General features: G+C 38.2%; 3 long non-coding RNA genes across 4 annotated transcripts; 1 reads left to right on the forward strand and 2 right to left on the reverse strand.

The window, feature by feature from the left end:
* Positions 1–2,037: 2,037 nt before the first annotated feature.
* Positions 2,038–2,901, forward strand: LOC311011965. The gene is made up of 3 exons (XR_014596965.1): positions 2,038–2,409; positions 2,622–2,687; positions 2,843–2,901. It is a non-coding gene; the product is annotated as an uncharacterized lncRNA (long non-coding RNA).
* A 1,276-nt stretch (positions 2,902–4,177) lies between these two features.
* On the reverse strand, positions 4,178–6,165 carry LOC311012704. The gene is made up of 3 exons (XR_014597063.1): positions 5,964–6,165; positions 5,575–5,764; positions 4,178–5,275 (listed from the first exon to the last, which is right to left on the reverse strand). It is a non-coding gene; the product is annotated as an uncharacterized lncRNA (long non-coding RNA).
* Positions 6,166–6,849: 684 nt separating this feature from the next.
* On the reverse strand, positions 6,850–11,270 carry LOC311011715. Of its 2 annotated transcripts, none has more exons than XR_014596938.1 (7): positions 10,972–11,270; positions 10,694–10,759; positions 9,498–9,920; positions 9,214–9,274; positions 7,814–7,909; positions 7,223–7,527; positions 6,850–6,995 (listed from the first exon to the last, which is right to left on the reverse strand). It is a non-coding gene; the product is annotated as an uncharacterized lncRNA (long non-coding RNA). The 2 variants fall into 2 exon arrangements; XR_014596939.1 differs by having other exon boundaries at positions 9,717–9,920; positions 10,972–11,266.
* Positions 11,271–12,334: the final 1,064 nt, after the last annotated feature.

The raw sequence follows: 12,334 nt of genomic DNA on the forward strand, positions 1-12,334 counted from the left end.
GCACTTCATATTTATTTTATATTTATTATGTCAATATTGTGGTTGTGACTTAGAGCCAGACTATCTCTATTTTATGTTAGACGAGGTGGAACATGGCAACGTGGATAATTCACACTGGACCTGATGTTTATAGTTGACATGGAAAAGATGCATGCTCACTGAGTTTGTCACATTGTTTCTTCTCTTTAACAGAACATTCACAGATCTCTACACTTTGGTAAGTAAAGCAATATTTTAACTGAAATTTAATTGACTGTAGGTAATGGTTTAATAATTTACATATTTTTATTTTGTTTAGAAAAAACATTCATACATGATTGAAATCACGCTTTGCCTTTATTTAGTTTACTGTGACTATTGAATGCAGCATGCACTGAACAGATTATTACAAATCTTAAAGGTCCTATAAAGAAAGAGTACTTTATTAATACTGGTGGGGAATATTACGGGAGCTTACAGGTGTGATCTTAAATTTCTGTCACTTTGTAAACCAAAGCATAGACGTTAATGGTATTATATCACAGTATATAAAATTCCTATGTAATTGCTTCTGAAGGGGTAAAACACTGGTATGGCATCTTTTACTGGGAACTAATAGGACATATAAATAGTACAGAGGTATTTTTTAGAACATTTATAGTGCAAAACTGCAATAGATGATTTGTTGGCGCAGCCTGCACGCATTGTGTGGTTGTTGCTATTTTAGAGCCACTCTAGCACACATTTAGGCTAATACGTACACATTCTTTTCTTGATTTGTACTCATTACAATGACAAGAAGCATGATTCGGCATGTATAGTTGACATGGGGGGCCCTAGTTTCATAGACCAGGTCAGCTTTCAGCGCACCTGCGCCGCGCCGACGGCGTGTGTCCGCCTGGACTTTGCAAGTTTCGTGCACCACGCAGGCTCGCGCAGGCACACCTCCCGTCTCGCCCACCGGCGCAAGTGGGAAAGAGGGAGGAGAAGAAGGCGTGAGTGGGAGACGAGGAGGAGACGAGGCGTGGACTGGGATTAATACAGCCGATTCAGATCTTCACCAATCAAATGAGCTCCTCTCCTCACCTTTAATGCATTAGGGGAGGTTCAGTGCAAGATCCGTCACTTGACAACCCGATGACAGAAGCAGCGCCGCCGCTCCCACCACGCACATCGCGCGCTGTGCGCGCATATCATAATAATAACAATGCCGATATTATAAAAAACAGGAGAGAGAGAGAAAGATGTTTTGGTCCGAGAGGCTGAGTTTCCGTTACGCGTGCCATCCGCCTTTGATCTGACGTCAGATGTGACGGGACAATCTATATAGATATAAATTCACGTGTTGATTCAATTAGTTGCATTAAATAGTGTGTGTTGTGATTATTTATTGCATTTAAATGTGCCTGGAACTGTGGAAACCTGCCTGTGAGGTCTCGGTGACGTGTGCGCACTGCGCGCTGTCAGCCAAACTTCCACTCCGCCAGCTGTGATTCGCATTGAATGAATGGACTTTATTTACGCCTTGCGCCGAAAGTAGACCAGGTTGGAGCTGGCGAGCTTTCAGCGCAGTCTCGGCGAGGCTTTTTGCCACGAAACTTCCGCTACGTCAAGCTGAATCTGTGACGCCTCCCCCTGCTGCGCCGCCACACCCATCTTGGCGCAGGCGATCCACCAAACTGCCAAACTGACGGTGCGCAAGGCTGCGCGGGTCGAAACTTGCATTGCTCCGGCTCCGCCACCCTGCGCCGCCCTGTGCTGCGCCACGAAACTAGGGCCCATAATGTCAATGTTAAATCTAAATGTAAAATCTAAATCTAAATGTTAAATATTAAATCTAAATCTAAATGTTAAATCTAAATCTAAATGTTAAATCTAAATCTAAATATTAAATGTTAAATCTAAATGCTAAATGTTAAATCTAAATATTAAATGTTAAATCTAAATGTTAAATCTAAATCTAAATGTTAAATGGTAAATCTAAATGGTAAATCTAAATGGTAAATGTAAATGTAAATGTTAAATGTAAATGTTAAATCTAAATCTAAATCTAAATGTTAAATCTAAATGTTAAATGTTAAATGTAAATGTTAAATGTTAAATCTAAATGTCACGGGTGAAACTAAATATTTAGCTAATATGCAAATTCACACTGCCTGTCACCGGAAGTACCAAAATAAAAGCTCATTGACGTGAACGAGTGCTATCCGCGGTCTTTTTCGGATAGTCAGACGGAGTGATTGCGCGCCACTGTTTGTCACGTCTCCTCACCGTGCTCTCATGTTGCCTGCCAGTATGTCCAGTGACTTGGCTGGAAACATCGGAAGGGCTGTCCTGGAGGCAATACAGAGTCTCAGCAATGCCTCTGCAGGGACAGCGACAGTTACAGCGACAGCTACAGCATCCACCACAGAGCCGCCACAGCACTGGGTAAGTATGTTTTCTAACTCGCAAAGTATTGTTAGCATAAAACTAGCTAACGTTAGCCCAGTAGATGTAATCTTTGCTAGGCTATGTAGCTAGTGTTCAACGTAATTTGTTTGGTTTTTCCGATAGACTGTAGAGACTACTGGACCACACACTGAACAAAATGTATTATTTTTTATTTTGCTAACGCTATTCTTCTGAACATGTCTCCTCAGGCTTCCACCAGCAATGCACCTGGACCAGCGACACCCGCCGCCTCCACCGGAGCATCATACTGCTCGGTAACCTTACGCTTTTATACGCTTATAACCTAGCTAGCTGTTTTTAATATTTCTATTTTCACTCAGACTATGGTGGAATATTTGAGACAACACCAGCATGCTACAAGATAATAACTGCAATGTTTTTTTTTTATTTGTGTTTTAAAACTCCTAAGGGCTCCAGCACAAGCAACACCTCCACGTTCATGTCAACACCACCAACACCTTTCACCCCACTGACGGATCAATCAGTAAGTTTTTGTTCATATTTATGTTCGAGTATTTTCTGAGATGATACTATCTTTTGATTTACCATTTTGTTTTATCTAAACATTCCTATATTTAACATGCAGCACAATCTGTAATTGTCTTTATTCAGAATGATATTAAGGGCGAACAGATATGAATGTCTAGCTCATCTAATATATAATTTATAATTCTCTCTTGAATGACTCATCTTTGTTTTGGACATGCTCAATATCATAATCTTTGTTGTTTTTTAGGATGGTTACCAAGGAAGGTATCAGATTTCCAAAGAGGAGCTGGAGAATGTTCTTTCACTGAAAACCACCTTTACTGAAGCAGCGTCTATTCTTTCAGTCTCAAGGCCAACTTTCTATAAGTTACTGCAAGACTATAATATCCCAACGTTGAAATTTAACAGCATCAGTGACCAGCAATTGGATCTTAAAGTGTCACAGATAAAAACTGAACATCCAAATGTTGGAGAAGTGATGCTTATGGGGCATCTGCGCTCAAAAAACATTGTGGTTCAAAGAAGACGTGTAAGAGAGTCACTGCGAAGGGTGGACTCACTTGGTGTCCTATGCAGGAGAAGAACAGCAATAGCTCGGCGAGTATATTCTGTGCCACATCCAAATTTCATATGGCATGTAGATGGAAATCATAAGCTGATTAGGTGGAAATTTGTTGTTCATGGTGCAATAGACGGCTACAGTAGGATGTTGATGTTTCTTCACTGCTCCAATAACAATCGTGCAACTGTGAAAGACCTCTTTACTGCAGCTGTTGGACATTTTGGCAGACCACTGTGCATCAGGACTGATCATGGAGGAGAGAATGCTCAGATTTGGGAGGACATGCAAGCAAGCAGGGGTGAAGGCTCCGTCTTAACAGGAAGTTCTGTACACAACCAGAGGATTGAGCGTTTCAACAGAGACTTGAACAACAACTGCAGTCATGTTGATGCACCTATTTTTTATGAACTGGAATCCATGGGTATCTTAGAAAATGCAACAGACCTATTCTGTCTTCATTATGTCTTTCTACCCAGAATCAACCGCACACTGGAGGAATTCAAATCTGGATTCAACAATCATTCTATTTCATCAGAAGGAAATAGAACTCCAGTTCAGCTTTTTACTCTAGACAGTCATTTGCTTCATCTTCACAACCCAGAACTCCCAGCAGCAGAGGTAGTTGTTCCTTCCACACCAAACTCTCACAGTGGGTTTTTCCCATTAAATGACAGAGATTTGCATGAACTTTATCATACCATACGCCCTCTTGAAAATGATGACAATAATGGCAAAACATTATTTCAGAGAACACAGCAGTTTATTTTTAATAAACTTGTAAATGTTTGCCTCAGCAGAACCAAAAACTGTGTAACAGTTGTATGTATGTACTTTCAAAAGTACTCTTTAATGTTACAAAACAAAAATTTAAGTTTTCTCATTGTGAAGTGAAGCCTCTTGCCAATGTGTAGATGTTTGAAAATTAGATGACAGCACATGTTAAAAAGGCTACACATTTTTCAAGAGTTTTCTGTCAAACTAAAAGCAGTGCTGAAGTGAAATACAAGAGAAGTCCTGTTTCTTGAAAGAACAGTTACAGTTAAGATACTTTTTAGAGCTTTGTCTTATTCAGTTACACAGGTATAGTTTTGTATAACAGACTGTCTTCCAACACTGCATATCATTGTCTAATACCGTATTCTGCTTAAACCATATAACAAGTTACCCTGTGATTCCTAAGTGTATGGAACTGGAAAATGTAATTTTCTTCACAACAATTGAAGAAAATGAAATACAAAGTTGTAGTCTGATTAGTTTCATACATTGCAAATTATGGCAGTTGAAACAGGAGCAGCACAAAAGTAGTCATCCGACATGTACATTGAAAGTGGTATAAGTAAAAAACATTGTGAATATGAACTTAAGTTTAAACATGAACATTGCTGTACTGTACAAATACATTACAGCTTTCATCCATTCACAACATTTTCAATCAGTTTAGCAACTACGGTGCAGACATTTGGTCTTTTTTTTTTACATTCGTTTAAATAGTGCTGAATAAAGACCCATTCATTAGTGCTACTAGGAAGCAGTAGTTAAATTCATCATCATCTGCCATTGTTGTTGCATTCAAAAAAAGCTGAAGCTCATTTGCACACGTGTGTGCAATGGGAAGACGTTTGCTTTCATCATGAATAAATGCTAATTTAGGAGTTGGATGAAAACCAATGGCTGGGACTCTGCTGCTCCCTGTAGCAAATGCCAAGATGTGACCAGGGCTCAAAGCGTCCACGAATGCCTCCTCATCCTTGGTTAGAATCCTGTCTCCAAATGTCTCTCTCAGCTCTTTATCTAAAAGCAAAGGAAAAACAGTGTTGACTTGGAGGCTGGAAATTACTCAAGTTTAAGGAAAACTGAGTTAACAACTAATTGATTGACTGATTGATTAATGTATTGGTAATCTGGTGACAAAACTATATTCATTGCTAAGAATTGGTAAGGTGGTATGTATAGGTATTAGTAATCATGTCTGTCAGTTATAAGCAATCATACAACTGTATTGTGTTTGAGATATATAAACAAGACAAGTGCAACTTCATGAGTTTAAAATAAAATGATTCTGCCAGTGTCTCTTTGTGAGTGTCTCTTACCTTCGACACACTGGAGAAATTCCCGAAATTTTACCACCATCACCTCCTCCCGAGCTCTTCGGTTACTCCCCAGTACAGAATAGCTTGGTTTGAGAACACCAGCAATAAAACTGGCTGCTAGATCTTTGTCCTCCCCAGGTATGTCAAGCAGTACACGCAAGCTGGGGTTCTCTCTCAGGAGTGATAAAACCTGGATGGAAATTCAACACCATTAAAATGAGCAGCTATGGTTAAATATTGCAATATCACAAGCTGTTTTTCTCAAACATCTCATAAAAACTAATGATTGTAAATGTGGTTTATTGGTTTTATGTATGAAATCCTTAATTACATTTGTAATGTAATAATAGCTAGTTAATAAGAAGCAGTAGAACTGATGTAAATCTTACTCCGTAGCAGGACAAGCCATCAATTAGTTGATCAAGACAGCTCTGCCGTTGAAGAATGGCATGGTATAGAGCTGCATTTTTCACAAACACATCTCTGTTGGCCATGGTCACTGCGAGTGGAAGACCTTCAACTTGAAATCGCCATGAGTCACAGCAGCCGACTGCTTTCTCCAAATCATCCTGAGTGGTTGCATGTTTAACCTAAAAATTACAGATCAAATCTTTGATCAAACATTTTTTTCTTTAATGTATTGCATTTAATCAACATTTACAGAAATGTGGTGTAGATTGTGGATATAACTTTATAATTCTTTGTCTGTGAAATTGTGAATTTTTGTTACCTGGAAAGTAATAACACCAAAATTAATTTGATAATGCATTCCACCATTTTTTTGTTTCTATTGCTGTACTCGACCAGATATATTTTAGTATAGCTTTAGAAAAAAACAGGCCATTTCTTTCTAAATTGGTTTGCAAGTTGTTGTCTTGCGTACACAGCACACATTGTGTAAGCAGTAAGTAAGATCTTGTGCAATATACATACTAATGCATACTATGTGTAAATATGTAAAGTATTTTACTGGCCACTCTCCCAAAAAAGTGGAAATATTGTAAATAAGTATTTAAAATTATTTTAAATAATTCGACTAAAACAGAGGATAGTGTTGCCATTTCTCACATAAAATGAGATGAACATCTGTTCTGCACTCTTGCAATGTAGCCCAAAACTGGAAAAATGCCATCCTACTGCTAGGATCAAAGAAGAAGCAAAGTCTTACATGTGTTACTAAAATTGTCTGCAGTTCAGAATATTGCACATTACCTTTTTGAGATTCTCCCTTAGCTCAGGGTCACCTATATCATCAGGTGTCACCTGTACTTGAAGGCTATCCCCTGACACAATGTAGTCCACTACATGTGGGGACAGAAATGCAGGTGTTTCACCCCCTTGCACTATTATTGTAGACATCATCCTGCCAATGGTTCGATACAGTCCATTTTGCAAGTGTTGGATGTTAAATTTTGGTGTGCCTGAAAGATAAAATTTACAGCGCATTCTGTACTTTGTACACCAGCATTCCAACCAAATCATTTTGGCTGAGTAACCTCAAAGTAATTGATCCTCTTCAACCAAAATCAACAAAATGCAGTTAGAAGTGAAACTATTTTTTTCCCAACATATATCAGAAACCACACAGTGGAAAATATAACTAGCAATCTGAAAATATAATTCATTCACCGATAAATGCCAACTCAACTCTGAACTTTACTACCTTCAAAAGCACCACTGTCCTGGAAGATAGCCTTCACCAGTAAACGGAAAAACTCTCGTCTGGGCCCCCCGAGGTCGGCAGCATCTTCCTCAGCATCATGTTCATCGCTTGCAAATGTGACATAGAGCATGTCACAGCTTTCTGCAAACCTGTGTCTTTTGAACTGACGTAAGGCTGTGGTCCAGACATTGGCTCGACTGATATAGATTTGTCTTGTTCCAGGCGTAATAACTCTCTCACTATGAGCTTTTAGAAGGCCTCCAATTTCTTCTTTGCTCAGCATTTCACATCTAAATTAAAACAGACAAAGACAAAAAGACCTTTGGATATCTATGCATTTACTGTACAACTGCCTTGAGTGCATAGAGTTACGTCAAAGAAATTATGTAGCGCTGGTGGCATTTTCAATAAGTGAAAAAAATACACAGGTATTCATGCAGAAAACTTACAAAAAGTTATGATAAAACTTTGTAGCCATTCATGACAGGTTTGTTCTGACAGTTCCATTTTGTTTGCAATGTTTACACTGACTCCAATTAGATATTACAGTGATTATAGATTACTTGCAAATCCTACCTTACGATATGAACAGCACTAGGCCTCTCAGACTCTTCTACGAGACTACGCTGAATTGCCTCTTCAAGAGCTTCATCTTCCTCCAGATAAACAGGGCTGAGCAAGTGAAAATAGAAAGGGACAACAGAAAATTAGGCAGGAAGTTAAATATACTGTACGTTGTCAACCTCAAAGAATCATAGTCAAACTGTTTATTTTTTAAAAAGCAAATGATAAATTATTAGTATGGATTCAACTGGATATAAAATGCAATTCTGCACTGACAAAATATACTGGCCTAATAATTTTAATGGACACTTTCTATCTGATGTTCATAATGTACACTGCAGTATTTCTTTAAACCCCAACAATATCTTACACAAATTCTGCCAAATTATAAGGAAACAAGTGTCCCAAGTCTTCTGCCTGTCCCTCATTTTCTCTCTCTTGAGTGCTGCCCTCTGTCTCCGGATTTCTGGCCTCACTTTCCCTTGGTGATGAAGGCACTGTATGATGCACTGCATGAAGAAAATAAGGTCACCAATAAATATTTTCATAATTGTTCAATGTGTCCTAAGTGCAACTTCACCCAAATTCTATCTTTTAAGTACGCTTACTTTAGACAATTTAAAGACTGTCTTAAACGATTTAGGGTGAAGCTAGACTGAATGAGATGAGGTAGGTGGAAGTACTTCCTCTCATTTTTCTCAGTTTCTACCCCAAAGCCATCACCACAATAACTCACAACTAAAAACACACACCCCAAACACACGTCAACACTAATATGCAATAACTTATTATCACAAATGCACTTTTACCTTCATGGAACATATGATTTGCATACGCTGGCAAGGTATGCATGGTAAATAAGCTGGCATGACTGTGAGTATGAGTGAGGACAAATGGATGATGAATGAAAGCATTATTTATTGTATTTTAGGGTATATTATCTATTTTATCTACTTTTATTTATGTATTTTGAGTCCAGTACTTGATTGCACCTGAAATTTCATTCTATTTTGTACAATGACAAATAAAGTCTCTATCTATTATTATTTACTCCCATATTTTTACTATTATTTCATCCACTCAATCACTCAACTGAGAGTTGGGAGTTCATTACTGCTTACAATGGCAGAGGTGCCCCATTGGATGGTACTCCAAAACATCAGGGACAATACACTCACTTACACCACCAGTGGCTAAGTGTAAGCCATTGGTGGTGTCTAATTACCCTTATCTGCATTTTGGGATGAGCAGAAATAGAACAAATGAAAAAGTTTTTAAAAAAACATATAAACTGATATTCAAAGTCACTACAGTAAGAAAATAATTGGTGACCATGCCTACGATATATTACAAGACAACTATCTTAAATGTTCTAATCACCATGCTGTCTAGGAAAAATGTATCAGACCCACCTCTCCTTCTCTGGTAGACTGGACTTTCAAAGTCACTATCAGAGAGTTCCTAAGGTTCCTCCTGGGGGAAAAAAAGCATGTGTGCTATAATCCATCAAGTCAGTGGCAATGCAGAGGTATTTGGTTGTACATATCACTAGTTTTTTTTTTAAAGCAAATGGTTAAGTTAATTAATATATAGCAGTCGATAAAGCAACAGAATTATGTATACATTTGCTTCTAGTAGACTCAATGTTGCCAATTAATGAATCTGTGTATTATAAATAGTAATATAAAATGTTTACCTGTGCAGGTTTATGTATTCCTGCCATTATATAGAGACAGGTGGTTGAACTAATTGAGCCAACCTCTTTACCACCCCACAGAAAATTGCTAGAGATATTTGGTTTCATTAGTCTTTTGCATCCCCTGATTGTACTCAAATACTCAAAAGGGAATGACTGGCCGGTGGACAATCCAAATGTTCTTCGGAAAATGGCTGTTATTTCTTCTTTAAGTTGTACTTCAGACCAGTCAGATGTGAAGGAGATCTTCCCAACAAGGCCATCTTGTGCTAATTTAGCTCTTGATTGTCCTCTGGATATGCTCAATGTTGATGCCGAAGACAAAGGCAAGCACACAACATCCTTTGTATAGTGTTTGCAGGCCTTGTTTTTTCTTAAAAAACGTGAGCGTCCATGACTTTGGGGAACTGATGGAAGGGGAACCTGAAATGAAACACACAAACACAGATACCCATACATTACAAGAAATCCATAAAGTTTTTAGTTCATAGTTAATGCAAACTATAGACACAGACAAAATATCTGATTCCCACACCTATTGCTGGCAGCTGGAGGATTGCTTGAACCCCGACATCATATCAGGCGGTTCATCAGCCTTTTTTACTCTTTAAAATTAGCACTTATTACTTAGCGATTTCTCATATCAAAATGCTGTGTTGTCTCAAATATTCCACCATAGTCTGAGTGAAAATAGAAATGTTAAAAACAGCTAGCTATTGAAAATCGGCGTCTTTGAGAGAGTCGGCGTCCGTGACATGAGTCTGCTTGGTGTGGTCGCTCGAATCGGCCCACGTCGGCGTTCATTTCAGCCGATTCAAATGTGTAATCCGCCAAGCGAGTCGGTCACTCTTTTACCATTCTGATTGGTGGAGGCTAGCAGCTTGACTAGCGAATCAGTGAAGCCCGGAAGTGACGATGGTAAACATACCAGATAACCAGTGGAATCGAAGAAGGTGGTCTAGAGAGGACCGCCTACTTCCGGTTTTCGTGTTTTTTGGCCCACAATACAGATTAGCGCCGCCTGTTGTTTTGGAGACATTACATCTCGCGCAAGCGCGCAACGTATGGCGTCGGCTGTAATTCCGTAGGTGTGAACCGCCCATGTCGTTGTTCGAGTCGGCCATATTAAGTAGCCAGGCTTCATTTACCGACGCGAGTCGGGCAGTCGGTCCGGTGTGGACCCGCCTTAAGGTTACCGAGCGGTATGATGCTCCGGTGGAGGCGGCGGGTGTCGCTGGTCCAGGTGCATTGCTGGTGGAAGCCTGAGGAGACATGTTCAGAAGAATAGCGTTAGCAAAATAAAAAATAATACATTTTGTTCAGTGTGTGGTCCAGTAGTCTCTACAGTCTATCGGAAAAACCAAACAAATTACGTTGAACACTAGCTACATAGCCTAGCAAAGATTACCTCTACTGGGCTAACGTTAGCTAGTTTTATGCTAACATTACTTTGCGAGTTAGAAAACATACTTACCCAGTGCTGTGGCGGCTCTGTGGTGGATGCTGTAGCTGTCGCTGTAACTGTCGCTGTCCCTGCAGAGGCATTGCTGAGACTCTGTATTGCCTCCAGGACAGCCCTTCCGATGTTTCCAGCCAAGTCACTGGACATACTGGCAGGCAACATGAGAGCACGGTGAGGAGACGTGACAAACAGTGGCGCGCAATCACTCCGTCTGACTATCCGAAAAAGACCGCGGATAGCGCTCGTTCACGTCAATGAGCTTTTATTTTGGTACTTCCGATGACAGGCAGTGTGAATTTGCATATTAGCTAAATATTTAGTTTCACCCGTGACATTTAGATTTAACATTTAACATTTACATTTAACATTTACATTTAACATTTAGATTTAGATTTAGATTTAACATTTACATTTAACATTTACATTTAGATTTAACATTTACATTTAACATTTACATTTAGATTAACATTTAGATTTAACATTTAATATTTAGATTTAACATTTAGCATTTAGATTTAACATTTAATATTTAGATTTAGATTTAACATTTAGATTTAGATTTAATATTTAACATTTAGATTTAGATTTTACATTTAGATTTAACATTGGCATTATATGTTTACAAGAAAAGTTAATATCACAAAGTTCACAAATATTACTGTAAATCTGGTCAAAAGTAACATAAAAAAATTCACATACGTTTTTTAAACGTGGTTTGTTGCTAAATGTGTCGAAAAGTTGCTGTTTATTTTAGCATGCGCAACTTTACAATCGGCGCCCCATAATAGCATTGTGATTAGCATAATATATCTTCTCTAGTGTCAGTGTTTTCACATTGAATATCATTTCCCCAGATTTGACAAGATATTTTAAAGAACTGAATTTACATATTAGATTCAATTTATTCTGTTTAGAAACCTGTAGGAACTGAAATCTACATATCAACAGTCGTAAGAGAACAATTTCTATCTTAGTCCATATTATTGATATAGAAATTTGATTAGTAATTTCATCTCTATTTTGAAGCCAATTTGATCAAAAATATTATATAGTTACATTAAATTGATTTACAGCTATAATTTCCTTATTTTCTAATTAATACAGAACACAAACATTGGACTTAAGACTTTTTCCCAATCTTGCACATATTCAAATCTATAATTTGTTGAAAGGAAGAAATTAAAGATAAGTGTGTGAAATATAAGTGAAAGTCCATATTTACACTAAGAGGTGTAGTTGTTATGAACATTTTGCTCTGCAGGTGTGTACCCAAAGGTTTTGATTGCAGATATCTTCATATTTTGACTGACAATCAGTTTTACTCAACTGGTGTAAAAAGTACATGTAACACCAAATTATATGAATTGTTCCTGTT

This window comes from Eutrigla gurnardus, assembly GCF_963514095.1.
Source record: "Eutrigla gurnardus genome assembly, chromosome: 4".
Taxonomy (NCBI): Eukaryota; Metazoa; Chordata; class Actinopteri; order Perciformes; family Triglidae; genus Eutrigla; species Eutrigla gurnardus.